This window comes from Peromyscus eremicus, chromosome 4 (genome assembly GCF_949786415.1).
Source record: "Peromyscus eremicus chromosome 4, PerEre_H2_v1, whole genome shotgun sequence".
In the NCBI taxonomy this organism is placed as follows: domain Eukaryota; kingdom Metazoa; phylum Chordata; class Mammalia; order Rodentia; family Cricetidae; genus Peromyscus; species Peromyscus eremicus.
In genome coordinates, this window is record NC_081419.1 from 9427515 (window position 1) to 9440588 (window position 13074).

Sequence of the window (13074 nt, forward strand, 5' to 3'; positions counted from 1 at the left end):
GGTCTGTTCTCTTGGAATCACCCCGATGAAGCCTACAGCTGCATTTATTCTTCCATTCTGCCGTAAATAAGACCAGAGGCATGAACTTCCTGTATGTGCTGTGGTTCCCAGGGAAGCAGAGCCAATAGGAAATGAAGCCTTCTTGCATATTGTGATAAGGTGTTTAGGTTTCACAGTTTCTTGCTGGAAAGGAAAATGATATTTCAAAGTGTATTTGTCTATATTGAACTCTCAAGGCAATCCCAGGCAGCGTCATTTCTGAAGCACCACCCTTTGGGACGGGGCTTGGTAAACATTTGCTGGCACTCAGTTCAGATTGCATCAGCTCAACATTAATTCTGGGCCCTAGATGAGGAACAAACTTTGGGGAATAGATGATTTTCCAATTCTGAGTTAAATATTTTGACTGTCATTTACCAGTAATACTGTTATATTTTGGTTTTCACACAAATTCTCTATAAATGCCTGGTTTAAATAAACTTTAAAAATAAATTTTAGGGGCCTCAGGGATTAGGAGCACTTCCTGTTCTTTCAGAGGACCTTGGTTCAGGTCTCAACGCCCACACTGGGCAGTTCACAGCCACCTGTACCGTCAGCTCCAAGGTATATATCTGCTCTCTTCAGGTTTCTGAGGAGACCAGGCACACATGCAAAGCACTTACGTACATGTGGGCAACACACACACACAGAGACACACAGACACACAGACACACACACACACACAGAGACACATACATACACATACATATACACAGACATACAGAGATGCACACACGTGAACACACACACATACATATACACAGACATACAGAGATACACACACGTGAACACACACAGACACATATATACACATACATATACACAGACATACAGAGATGCACACATGTGAACACACACAGACACATACATACACATACATATACACAGACATACAGAGATGCACACACTTGAACACACACACATATACATATACCCAGACATACAGAGATGCACACACGTGAACACACACAGACACATACATACACATACATATACCCAGACTTACAGAGATGCACACACGCGAACACACACACACACACACACACACACACACACACACAGAGCAAATATCTCCCTTTAAAATTTCCAAAATGATTAGAAGTTAGAATTTTCTAAAAGAGGACTGGAGAGATGGCTTGCTCCTCAGTCATAAGGATGAGAATTTAGATCTCACTAATGCTGTAGATCCCTGAAGAAGAAAAAAAAAGTGTTGCGCTTATCTAAATTGTTCTATGATCAAAAGAGACTCAGGAGTCAGATATTGGGGCAAGAACTTGATAGATAAAGAAGTGGTGGAGGAGCAACCCGCTGACCTTCTATTTACACTTCACAGACCAAAAAGGGGCCCGACAAAATCCTGTGACTCCCCAAGTCCCTTTCTCCTCCTTCCTGTGCCACTCTATCCATAGTCTAGGTCCTCCATATTCTCTATGACTAATTCTTGTCAATTAATTGCTGGCTCCGCCCCCTGATTCAAGGTTAACTTGATTAACACAGTCTCAGGGTGTCACAGTGTGATCAAATATCCTGAAACAGAAAGGAGAGATGGAAGGGAGATGTTCATGGACAGAAGCAGGGACCACACCAAACAAGACACATAGTGCCCAAGTCCAGCAGAACAGGGGGTGTCATCAGAAAGAGGGTTCTTGAGTCCATATAAAAGCTCCGCTCCTTGGCACCAGGCTTTCAGCTCTGGAGGCCTCTCTGTACCCGAGAAGTCTCTGAAACTTGCCAATCAGTTTTTGTTTTGCACTGAGCCATTTTCCCGTCTTTCAGTTCCTTAATTGACAGAGAAAAGATTCTGCCTGCTAGCTGGTGTCACTAATACCCACATAACAAGCCTGGCAAAGGGCTGTAACTCCAACTCTGAGGAATCTGACCTCCATGCTCGTAAAGGTTCACACACTTGCACATACACTTGCTCATTGCTCATGCAGACAAATGATTTTTAAAAGGAATTTTCTAAAAGATCTTGAGGTTTTAAAAATGGAAACTTAGATGAAGTTACGGATAAGAAGAAAATTGCTTACAATTTTATCACTTCTAATAAAACTATTATTATAAGAATGTTTAAAGATTTATTTGTCAGTATTTTTCTTTGCATGAATGTCTGTGTACCACATGTGTGCCTTGGTGCCTGTAGAGTTCAGGAGAAGGTGTTAGATGCCCTGGAACTGGAGCTATAGATGGTTTTAAACCACCATGTGAGTGCTGGGAACTGAACCCAGTCCTCTGCAAGAACATACATACTCTTAACTGCTGAGCCATCTCTCCAGCCCCTTTCATAATTTTGATGATTTTTTAAAAAAGATTTTATTTTTAATTATGAATATATTGTTATGTCTCAAACCTGGGCAACTGAGGTACCTATTAAACATATCAAAGCAGACCTGGCTGCCAGATTCTCCCAGAATCCTTCAGTCCCTGCCTGTTACAGGGAATGGCTGGCATACTTGACCCCCTATCCTAAACTGCAGTCCAGGGGCTGGGCTTCCCTACCCCCAGCTGCCCTTCCCTATATAATCCAGCCATTTGGATACTCTGCCCTTTTTTGGTGTTGACCACATGGTGACCATTACTGCTTGACAAAGTTCCATCATTTCAACTTCTGGGACCACAATTCTCCAGCACCTTTTACTTTCATTTTTAATGATTCTCACTATGTATTATGGGAGTTCCCTTATGCCTTTTCCTTTGGGAAATTTTGTGTGGGCTTTGGTAAAGGATGAAAATGTATACAATGGTAGCCTCTCTAAATAAAATAATTCTTTGGATAAAATCCCTGCCACCATGGAACCTTACAGCATGATAACTCTGCCTACTCCCACACAAGTTAACACCAAGCTGCTAGAAAATTTAGTTAAGTAGCATTGCTTGATATTTGATAATCCAGATTTATAAGTTCCTAAGGTCTACTCAGGTTCACAGTAGTATTTAATAGGTTTTCTGCCCTCCATAATAATTTTCTCCACTGATGCAGTAAGTCAGATCAAGCTGAATTGGAAAAGTATAACAACAGGTTTATCTGAGCAAGACAAGTCCCAGATGAGTTCTCTAGTCCCAGAGATCAAGGCTGGAGAAGCCACATCCTCGAACTGAAGCAGGAAGACTTTTATAGGTTGTAGGCAAGGGGTGATAATGTGTTCACCACAAGCTGGGTTTATGGTCAAAAGCTGAACTCTTGGGTGGGGACCCAGACCGTGCAGGGGAGAGCCAGAGGTTCCAACCAAACATTCTGACCTTTTTGGGTATATGGGCACCAGTTCAAATCTGGCTACTTCCTGTTGGCATGGGATGATGTGGGGAGGAGGAGTTGGGAGTTGGTGGGCTCATGCTCAGTGGGAGATATGGGTGAAAAAGCATTCCATTAACAGTCACCCTGGAGACCTTGGGAATCTGTTTCTAGAGGAAGCAGAGAAGGCAGGTTGCTAGGAGATAAAATAGATTATTACCACCAGCCCTATAAATGGGGCTAGCCATGGGAAGAGTGAAGATTGCCAGAAAGAATGGAACAGGGATGTGTGCTGGTTGTATTGGCAAAGTTCTTCAGACAATTTGTGGACTCAATATTAGTTTCCACCAGGCCAGATTCACTGATACAGTAGCAGCACTCTTTCCCCAGGAACATGCAGGTGTGTCTATAAAACACCTGGAATAGATTTACACCTTGGTGTCATAGCAAAGGCCATGGCTATGGGTTAAAAGGCATGAACATTTTCCTATGTCTCTCCACAGCTGTCATTTTTTTCATTAGCATTAAAAAAATTTAAAGTTAATAAAGCATTGTGTAATCTATCTCTGGGGGTCTTTATTACCTCTTTCTGCTTATTAAGCATATCTTTTAAAGTGTGATTAGATCTTTTTATAACTGCTTGTCCTGTAGGATTGTGTGGTATAACTGCAATATTCATTATATTGTAATATGCAAAAAAAAGTTTCATTTTAATAGAGACATATGCTGGAACATTGTCAGTCTCAATTTGTACAGGTATCTCCATTATGGCTATAACTTCTAATAAAAGTGTAATTACAGAATCAGCCTTCTCAGAGTTCAAAGCAGTTGCCAATTGAAATCCTGAGTATATACCTACAATATTGTGCATATGCTTTAATTTTTCAAACTCCACAAAATGAAACACATCCACTTGCCAAATTTTGTTTCTTTCAGTACCTTTGGATTACTATATGCATATAGTAGAGTTTGATTATACAAAAAACAAGTAGGACATTTCCTTATAATGTCCTTGGCTTGTTGCCAAGTGATATAAAACTCCTTTTTCAATCCTTTGCAATAGCGTGGTGTTTCTTTGAAATTCTGAGGTTTCTAGAATGTTTCCTACCAATAGCTGATCAATTTCATCCTTACTTTGTGCTAGAGGGCCTGGTAGGCCCATATGGGATCTAATGTGTGGGATCTAATATAAGGGATGACTTTTATTTCTGATTATTTCTTGTAATTGAATAAATACCAAAGTTAGTTCTGAATCATCTGGAATAAATTCAGCAGTTTTAATATATAAAACAACTTTCTACCTATTGAGAGTCAGTAACTATATTAAGAGCCTCTGGAAAACCTAATACCGTAAGAATAACATATAATTCTGATTTTTGAACTGAATCATAAGGGCTTTGAGCCACCTTACTTAAATTTCCTGACTTATAACTTGCCTTTCATGATTTGTTTACATCGGTATAGAATGTATGGGCTCTGGAAATTGGTGTTCTCTACACAATGTGAGGAAGGATCCAATTGGTTCTCTTCATAAATTGAAGTCTCTTGCTTTTGAGATATTTGTTGCTAATCTCTCCCAAAAAATTACTGCAAGCTCTTTGCCAATGTTCATTTTATGTCTGAAATGAGGCAATTTCAGCATTAGTGAAAGGTTCTATTCCTGTTAATTGACAAAATCTCAATTTTCCTTTCTCTATGCATAAGAATTCTTGTGGGAGAATGCTAGAAGGTAAAATAACCAGAATACAATCAAGGGCTGGGTCCAAATGATCCACATATGCATCCTGTAATTTCTTTTCTACCAAAGCCAATTCTCTCTCAGCCTCAGCTGATGATTTTCTTGGACTACTTAAGTCCTTATCACCTTGTAAGGTTTGAAATGAATCACTTAGTTCTTGAGTTGTCAATCCAATTGTAGGCCATAGCCAGTTAACATCTCCCAGCAATTTTTGAAAACCATTAAGAGTTTGTAATTGATCTCTCCTGATTTTTACTTTCTGTGGTTGAATCTTCTGTAAACCTATCTTATATCCTGGGTAATTAGTAGAATCTCCTCTTTCTATTTTTTCAGAAGCAATTTATAATCCCCAAACAAGGCAAAATTTTCTCTACCGTTCAAACATTTTTCCTAAGGTATCTGAGTCTGAATCAGCTAGTAAGATATCATCAATATAATGGCAAATTATAGATTGAGGAAACTGTTTATGAATTATCTCTAAAGGCTGTTGTACAAAATATTGACTCAAAGTTGGGCTATTTTAACATCCTTTGTGGAAGAATTTTGCACTGATGTCTTTTAACAGGCTTGGAATTATTATAAGTAGAAACCTTGAAGACAAATTTTTCTCTAGCCTGTTCTTGTACAGTAAAAAAGCAGTCTTTTAAATCAGTCACTATAATAGACTACCCTTTAGGTAATAGAGAAGGCAAGGGAATTCCAGGCAGTGAAGATCCCATTGGCTGAATCACCTTATTTATGGCTCTTAGATCTGTTAACATTCTCCATTTCCCAGATTTCTTTTTAATGACAAATGTAGAAGAACTCCAAGGACTGGTTGATTCTTCAATATGTTGAGCATTTAGCTGCTCCTGTCCCAGCTGTTCTGGGGCCTGTTGTTCCACACAGACAAGATTGTCAGTTAACCATTTCAAAGGTAGGGCTGTTGGTACCTTTGAAAGATCATCAGCTGTTGTGCTCTGCTTATATACAATCTGAATGGTCTGTGGCCGTTCTTGATAATACCTTTTAATATTTCTCTCAGAAGCATTCTTTATTTTATGGTTTGTTTCTGAAGTTTGAGCAATGTTAATCTGTGTTTTCCATTGATGTAACAAATCACATTCCCATAAATTCATTGCTATGTTAGCCACATTTGGCTTTAATTTCCCTACCTGTCCTTCTGTCCCTGTACAATCAACCCTCCTTGTACTTTGTTTTACCTGAGATAAAGTTCCAATTCCTAGAAGCTAAACAGTTACCTCCTGAAGAGGCCAATCTGGATGCCAAGATTTTGGTGAAATTATTGCTACATCTGTGCCAGTGTCAACCAAACCTTCAATTACAATGCAGTTTATCCATAATTTTAGTTTTGGTTTTTGGTCATTTATAGAAGTGTGCCAAAATATTTATTTTATGGTCTCTCCTGAAAATTTTGTTTTATCTACTGAATCTGTTCTGTTATTCAGAGCAGTATGGTTTTTAGCAACAGGCACTAGGTCTTTTAATTGCTCTATGGAAGAGTTTCCCCATGCTAACAGGGAATGATTGAACCAAATTTGACATTGGGGCCCATGAGAGGCTCCTAAGGCATTTCCCAATGGCAAAGGGTTACCTTGCCTGTGCCTTGTTGATCTGCATTCATTAGTCCAATTTTGGGCTTTGCTACACCTTCTGCATACTCCAGAAGACTGGGGTCTTCTATTTGGATTATATCTAGAAAGAATATTATTTCTAGGAATACCTTGCCTACAATCCCTTTTTAGATGACCTTGTTCACCATAATTAAAACATCTGATCTTTTGATTTTTATTAAAGTATTTGAAATCACCTCTCATATCTAAGTATTATCATGAGTATGAGATTCAGTTTTGACTGTATGTCAGATTCATTCATCTATGAATGCTGACTTCACCTTTAAAGGCCTGATTACCCTTTTGCATTGTGAATTAACATTCTCAAAAGCCAAAGATTCAATTTGTATTTGTCTAGCTTCTGTATCTGATATCATTCTATTTACAGCTGAAGGCAATATTTGTTAAAAAGAAAAAAAAATCAATGAAGGCTTCTTTGGGGCCTTGTATAATTTTAGCAAATGACTCAGTCCTCTTCCTGGATTTTCAACCCTGTCCCCAGCATTCAAAGCTGCTGTATGGCATAGAGCCAAGGTGTGATCAACAAATATAGACTGTCTTTGTAAACCAGCATACTGGTCTTCATCAAGAGACTAGTCTTGGGAAACTTCGTACCTCTAGCACTACTTCATTGTTCTATGACCCTAGCTTCCTCTCTCTACTATGTGTTTCATTGTAACTGAGGACCAGTTTCCAATATTGTTGTATTAAATCTTGTGGAACAATTCTGTTCCTATTTGCCCATGAATTTAACATCTGCTTCACAAAAGGTGAATGCATACCATATGAAAATATTGCTTTTTTTTTTTTTTGAGATAGGGTTTCTCTGTGTAGCTTTGTGCCTTTCCTGGATCTCGCTCTGTAGGCCAGGCTGGCCTCAAACTCACAGAGATCCACCTGGCTCTGCCTCCTGGGTGCTGGGATTAAAGGCGTGTGCCACCACCACCCGGCAAATATTGCTTTCTCAAATCTCCTCAAATCTAACATTTCAACAGGATTTCAGTTAGCTTCTGCATGGTCTTGGGGATACCTGTCATCTGGTGGTCACTCTTGTATGATAACTGAATTAAGGTTGATTTTCTAATAACCTTGGGCTGCTCATCTTCAATTTCATAATGCAATGGTGAGGTAGGTTCTGCTCTAAATTCCTCTATCTGTGTCTGAATATTTTTCTTATTTTCATTAGTAGGTCTTTCTAAGGTTGGTATTTTATTAGTAGTAAGTGTTTCTAAAGCTTGTATCTTATCAATAATAAGTCTTTCTAAGGTTTGTATCTTATCAGTCAAATTATCATATTTAGCACAGTTATCAAACCACTTTTTTAAGGATAAAACATGAATTACCAAACTGATAATAATTTTGGTTGACATTATGTCAATCCCAGCTAAGTTATTTATCCCCTCATTTATTTTTTCCATTTGCAGGCCTTCTATAGCAGAACTGAACAGGGTCCTAACTCCCTGCATTGTGATAGCTCCTATTTTTAACATGGGAAAGATCCTCCTCCCCCTTTAAACCTAATTTCCCTTTTCAGAATTCCCAGGTATCTCACCAGATCTGCTGCTGCTGATGATAGCATAGTTGGACTGGGGGGAGGGCCGATTAGCTGCAGTGACAGTGTTCAGCTGTGCCAGCAGGGAGCACGTCACAGGCACCCAGGCAGGAGGGGAGCTGTTATTAAGAGAGAGAGCCAAGTGCAAGAGCATCCATGGGCTCTGGCTCAGCACTGGGGAGTGTGAGGAACAGTCAAGCCCTGATGCCAGGTGACAGCAGCAGGGGCCATGGCAGGGTGCCACGAGCCAGCCATGCTAACTGTATGCCTGAGCCATGGACCAATGAGGCTGCTCATGTGCCATCCCCTGCAGGGAGTGGGGGTGGGTCACCTGAAGAGCTGATGTAGAGAAACGGGTAAGTGAAACCCCACGTGGCTGGGGCACAGCGTGGGAGGGGACCGAGTCCCCTGCCAAGAAACTGCTGCTGAGGCAGTGGTGGTTCTGAGTCACTTTAGCATAATCAAAGGCTATGAGTTGGACACCAGATAACAGTGATTTCTTTTATCATTTTACTGAAAAATAAAACTCGGGAATAAACCAGAGAGATCCACAGGGTGACCAAGACAGGATCTTCCTCTCTACTTCCCAGATCAAAAGGACCATGCAACCCCTCAGTCCCTCTTCCTTCTCTACAGGTCCTTCTATTTCCCTCTGAGTCCACCAGGAAACTCTGTGGTCCACCCCAGCCAGCTGAATGTGGACTCCACTCTCCAAATCAAGGTCAGATTCAGTTGATGGTCTTAGAACAAGCAACACAAACAGATTTTAACCCAACAGGTCTGAGAAGGATAAATTTCACCTGAGTAAGCAAAAGTGCAGACCAACCAGCTTCTGAAATCTATTAAAAATGACAGAGACTTACTGGCTACGTAGACAGATACCTCAGATTCCTCTGTGTTCATTGGGAGCAGAGTCCCAAGGGCAGGTCCAGTCTCTGGCTGCCATGCCCAGATCTGACAGACTTTCCTGTGGAGTAGGAAGACCAGTCTACTTTGTCTAGGCAAAGTGGGACAATCAATTCCCCAGGGTCATGGTTGTCCACAGTCTGGACAGGGTCTTGGCAGCGTTTTTTGCCCAGTGGCTAGCTTTGTCACATTTAAAATAAGCTCCAGGTGGAGGTTCATCTCTGCCAATCATTTTCTTTGGAGGAGATAGTGGTACTGCCAGAAGCTGGCATGTCTCTCTCTCACAAAAAGCTTTTTAATTAATTGCCTCGGCCAGCAGGGCTTCAATGGGTTCTCGACCACCCTAAGGACAGAATGATAGGGACAGGAGACACAAAGGAATACACCAAGTCAAGATTCTGATCAAGGTGCAACTTTATTTTTCTCCAGGAGGGTTTATATAGTTCCTGCAGTGTGGGGGGAGCAGGAAGCTGTTATCTGCATAGGGTGGGGCAAGCTAACAGGATGTTTGTGTAGGATGTTTACAGGGTGAAAAGGTCAAGGGCTCTACTCAATATCTTGTTGCTAGGTAACCTGACTGTAAGATGATCTAGTTCCCTGTCTTATCGGGGGTCTGTATTTTTCCATTAACTAGAGATTCTGTCCTTGTCCCTGACAATTAATCATTTTAAATGCCATATTCTCAGATCTCTGAAGTGTTTGAGGACCACTGTCTGTTAAGTATATCTAAAGTAGACAAATGTTGCTTGTTTCTAGGTATTTGTCTTAGGCTTAACTCTGAAAACATATAAGAGAAGCTAAATTTGAACATATCAGAGAAGTTGACTATTAACTTGTATGTCTTATCTTTAACTGTTTTATAAGATTAGGATTTTATAACTTTCATCCCTGTTAAATTTAACCTTAAAAAATAACAATTTCCAAATTAAGACTTTTTTTTGTTGTTTTTGTTTTTGTTTTTGTTTTTTTGAGACAGGGTTTCTCTGTGTAGCTTTGCACCTTTTCCTGGATCTCGCTCTGTAGACCAGGCTGGCCTCGAACTCACAAAGATCCACCTGCCTCTGCCTCCCAAGTGCTGGGATTAAAGGCGTGCGCCACCACCGCCCGGCCAAATTAAGACTTTTAATTCATACAGTCCACGAAGAGACTGGGAACTTTCCTGACTCTTTTATACTACACCATTATAGAACAGTTCTTTGTATGACTTAGTTTACCAAACTAGCTACAGTTTAACAATACTAGTAAAAGCAAGGAGGTTAGCTATACATTCCAAAATTGGTCTCTGTTAGGTTGAATAGAACTTAGGTAAGAAGAGACCCTTTGCCAGACTGCTTAGGTCACTGTCTTGCTGCATCACAAGATAGAGATACCTCCCTCTCTGGTGTTTAGTTGTGGTCCTAAGTTTTAGCTTGTTATTTACCTATTTATCAAGATTATATATTAACAAAGGCATTATAATAAAATGTCTTATACATTTTAAAATGTCCTGTAACCTTATAAATTTAAGCAATTTAAAAAACCTTTCTTAAAAATATCCAGTTTATTTAAACTTCTTGTAAAACTCTAAAGTTTTCTTTTAAAGAAGTTTAAGATCTCTCAACTGTGTATTCTGGTAATATCCAACTAAAGTACCTTTTTATTTCAAGAATGAAGACATGGAGCACAACCATAATTTGTAGAAGGCAAAACCAAGTCCAACAGTGTAAACAATTCAGTGTCTCTAAAATCAATACCAAGTGGATTACTTTTATGTTACAAAATCTGGCTGTCAGCAGCATACATCCCTGTACATGAACATATGAAGATGTAACTTTAATACCTTATTAAACCAGCATTGCTTTAAATCTTATCTTTCAGAAACCTCATTTTCCAGACAGAACAGGAATTATACAAAAATCCATCCTAACCCAAAATATCTTGGAGGACCATTGTTGCCTCCTTAGTAGGCCCACTCCATGTGCTCAACCTTAATAAGATGGTGGTGAAGTCACATGACCTCCCTCCTCTCCAACCTTAGTCAAAATGGCGACTGCCCACATGGCTGCACTTAGTTTAGTTAAGACGGTGGTGAAGCACATGTTTCCCAGAACAGCTCCAATTCAGAGTTACGAGTTTTAAGTTAACATTTCGTTACAGATTTATTTATTTATTTATTTATTATGTACACAGAAGAGGGTGCCAGATCTTATTACAGATGGCTGTGAGCCACCATGTGGGTGCTGGGAATTGAACTCAGGACCTCTAGAAGAACAGTCGGTGCTCTTAACCTCTGAGCCATCTCTCCAGCCCCTCGTTACAGATTTTTAACCATACCCAATTCCCTTAGCTTTAATATTTAATAAACAACCCAAATTCCTTAGCTTTAATATTTAATAAACAACTTTAATATTATTTATACCCAAATGACATATGAATCTCTGTTATTACATCAGATTCAGTGGCCAGAAAGACCAGAGGCAAATTCTGAGCTCAGGTGGCTAGTTGCAACAGTAACAGCTGAAATGTCACCAAGACACAAAGGACACAGTAAACTCTACGTCCAAGACCAGTCAGAAACAAACGTGCAGTGGCCATGAAAGACCCTAACCCTTCAGGCTTACACCCCCAAGCCCCAGGAAATAAGGAACTAAAAAGAAAACTAGTTCCAAGGGCAACCTGACTCAGCCATCATTCAATCACCCCTGCAACAATGTAACAATGTAAAAAGATTTCTGTTAAGAGATGTGCTCAACTGTGACTGGGATAGTTGCAAGTGTTCCAGGAAGGACCACTGTGACCTTTGTGCAAACTCCACTGCTGTGGATATCGCTATACGTAAATAAACTCTGATTGGCCAATAGCCAGACAGGAAGTATAGGCGGGACTAACAGAGAAGAGAATGGAGGGAACAGGAAGGGAAGAGAGAGACTGCCTGGAGCCGCCGCCAGGAGAAGGAAGATGTAAGGTACCAGTAAGCCATGAGCCATGTGGCAAAGTAAAGATTAATAGAAATGGGCTAAATATAAGAGTAAGAGCTAGACAGTGACAGGCCTGAGCTAATGGCCAAGCAGTTTAAATAATGTAAGAGTTTGTGTGTTTATTTTATAAGTGGGCTCTGGGACTGGCGGGACTTGGTGGCAGGAGCTGGAGAGAAATTCTCCAGCTACAAATGGCGTCCAACGTGGTGGCAAGAGTTTCCACCTAAAAACTTAGAAAAAAGATTCTAAAACGGACCTAAAAACAGCTTCCTAATTGTCTCTCTCAAATAAGCGGCAGCTGCCGGTTTGAGCTACTGGCGGGTTCCTAGCGTGCGCTCTCGACCTGCAGTATGGTAGGAATGAGGCCTCTGTAAGTAGCACATTAAACTGTGTGGTGGATTTAGCCTTTGCTAGTACAAAACAAAAAAAAGAGGTTTCTGGGCTACACGCTACTTTGGTAAAAGTGTAGACCCACTATTTCTGAGAGTTACGGCTCCCAGAGCTGGCGGAAAGCGGACCACCGCCATGTTGGGAAGCTGAAGTGGGCGGAGCCAGCAGCCACTGCACCGTTTCAGGCTTAGAAGGCTGCAGTTTAAAAGGAATAGGCTCAAGCTAATATAAAAAAATAAGCCACGTAAAGATGACTACCACACAGAGAATCTGGATTATGTTCTCTTTGATATTCGTAACTGCAGAAAAACATTTGATTGTAAAAGCTGTTGAGTTATGCCAAAATGTATATTTTAAAGGTACTTTGACTTCAAAATTTGGATATAAGGATATGTTGCTTTGGAAAAGAGTCTCTGCTCTTGTTTCCACAGAAAGCCAGAGACTATGGATTTGTTCCAGATTAAGATACATCAGGTTTGACCAGCCAAGACCCCCTGAAAGGTCTCCAATGATACCATGGCCCAGATGACTCAACATCCAGAATGGTTTCAAGGCAACTGGCTCAGACGATACAGCCTCATGGACTACTCCATGATCCTAAAATTTTCTTTGTGTCCCCATAAGATACAGCGCCCCCCTCCAGCAGG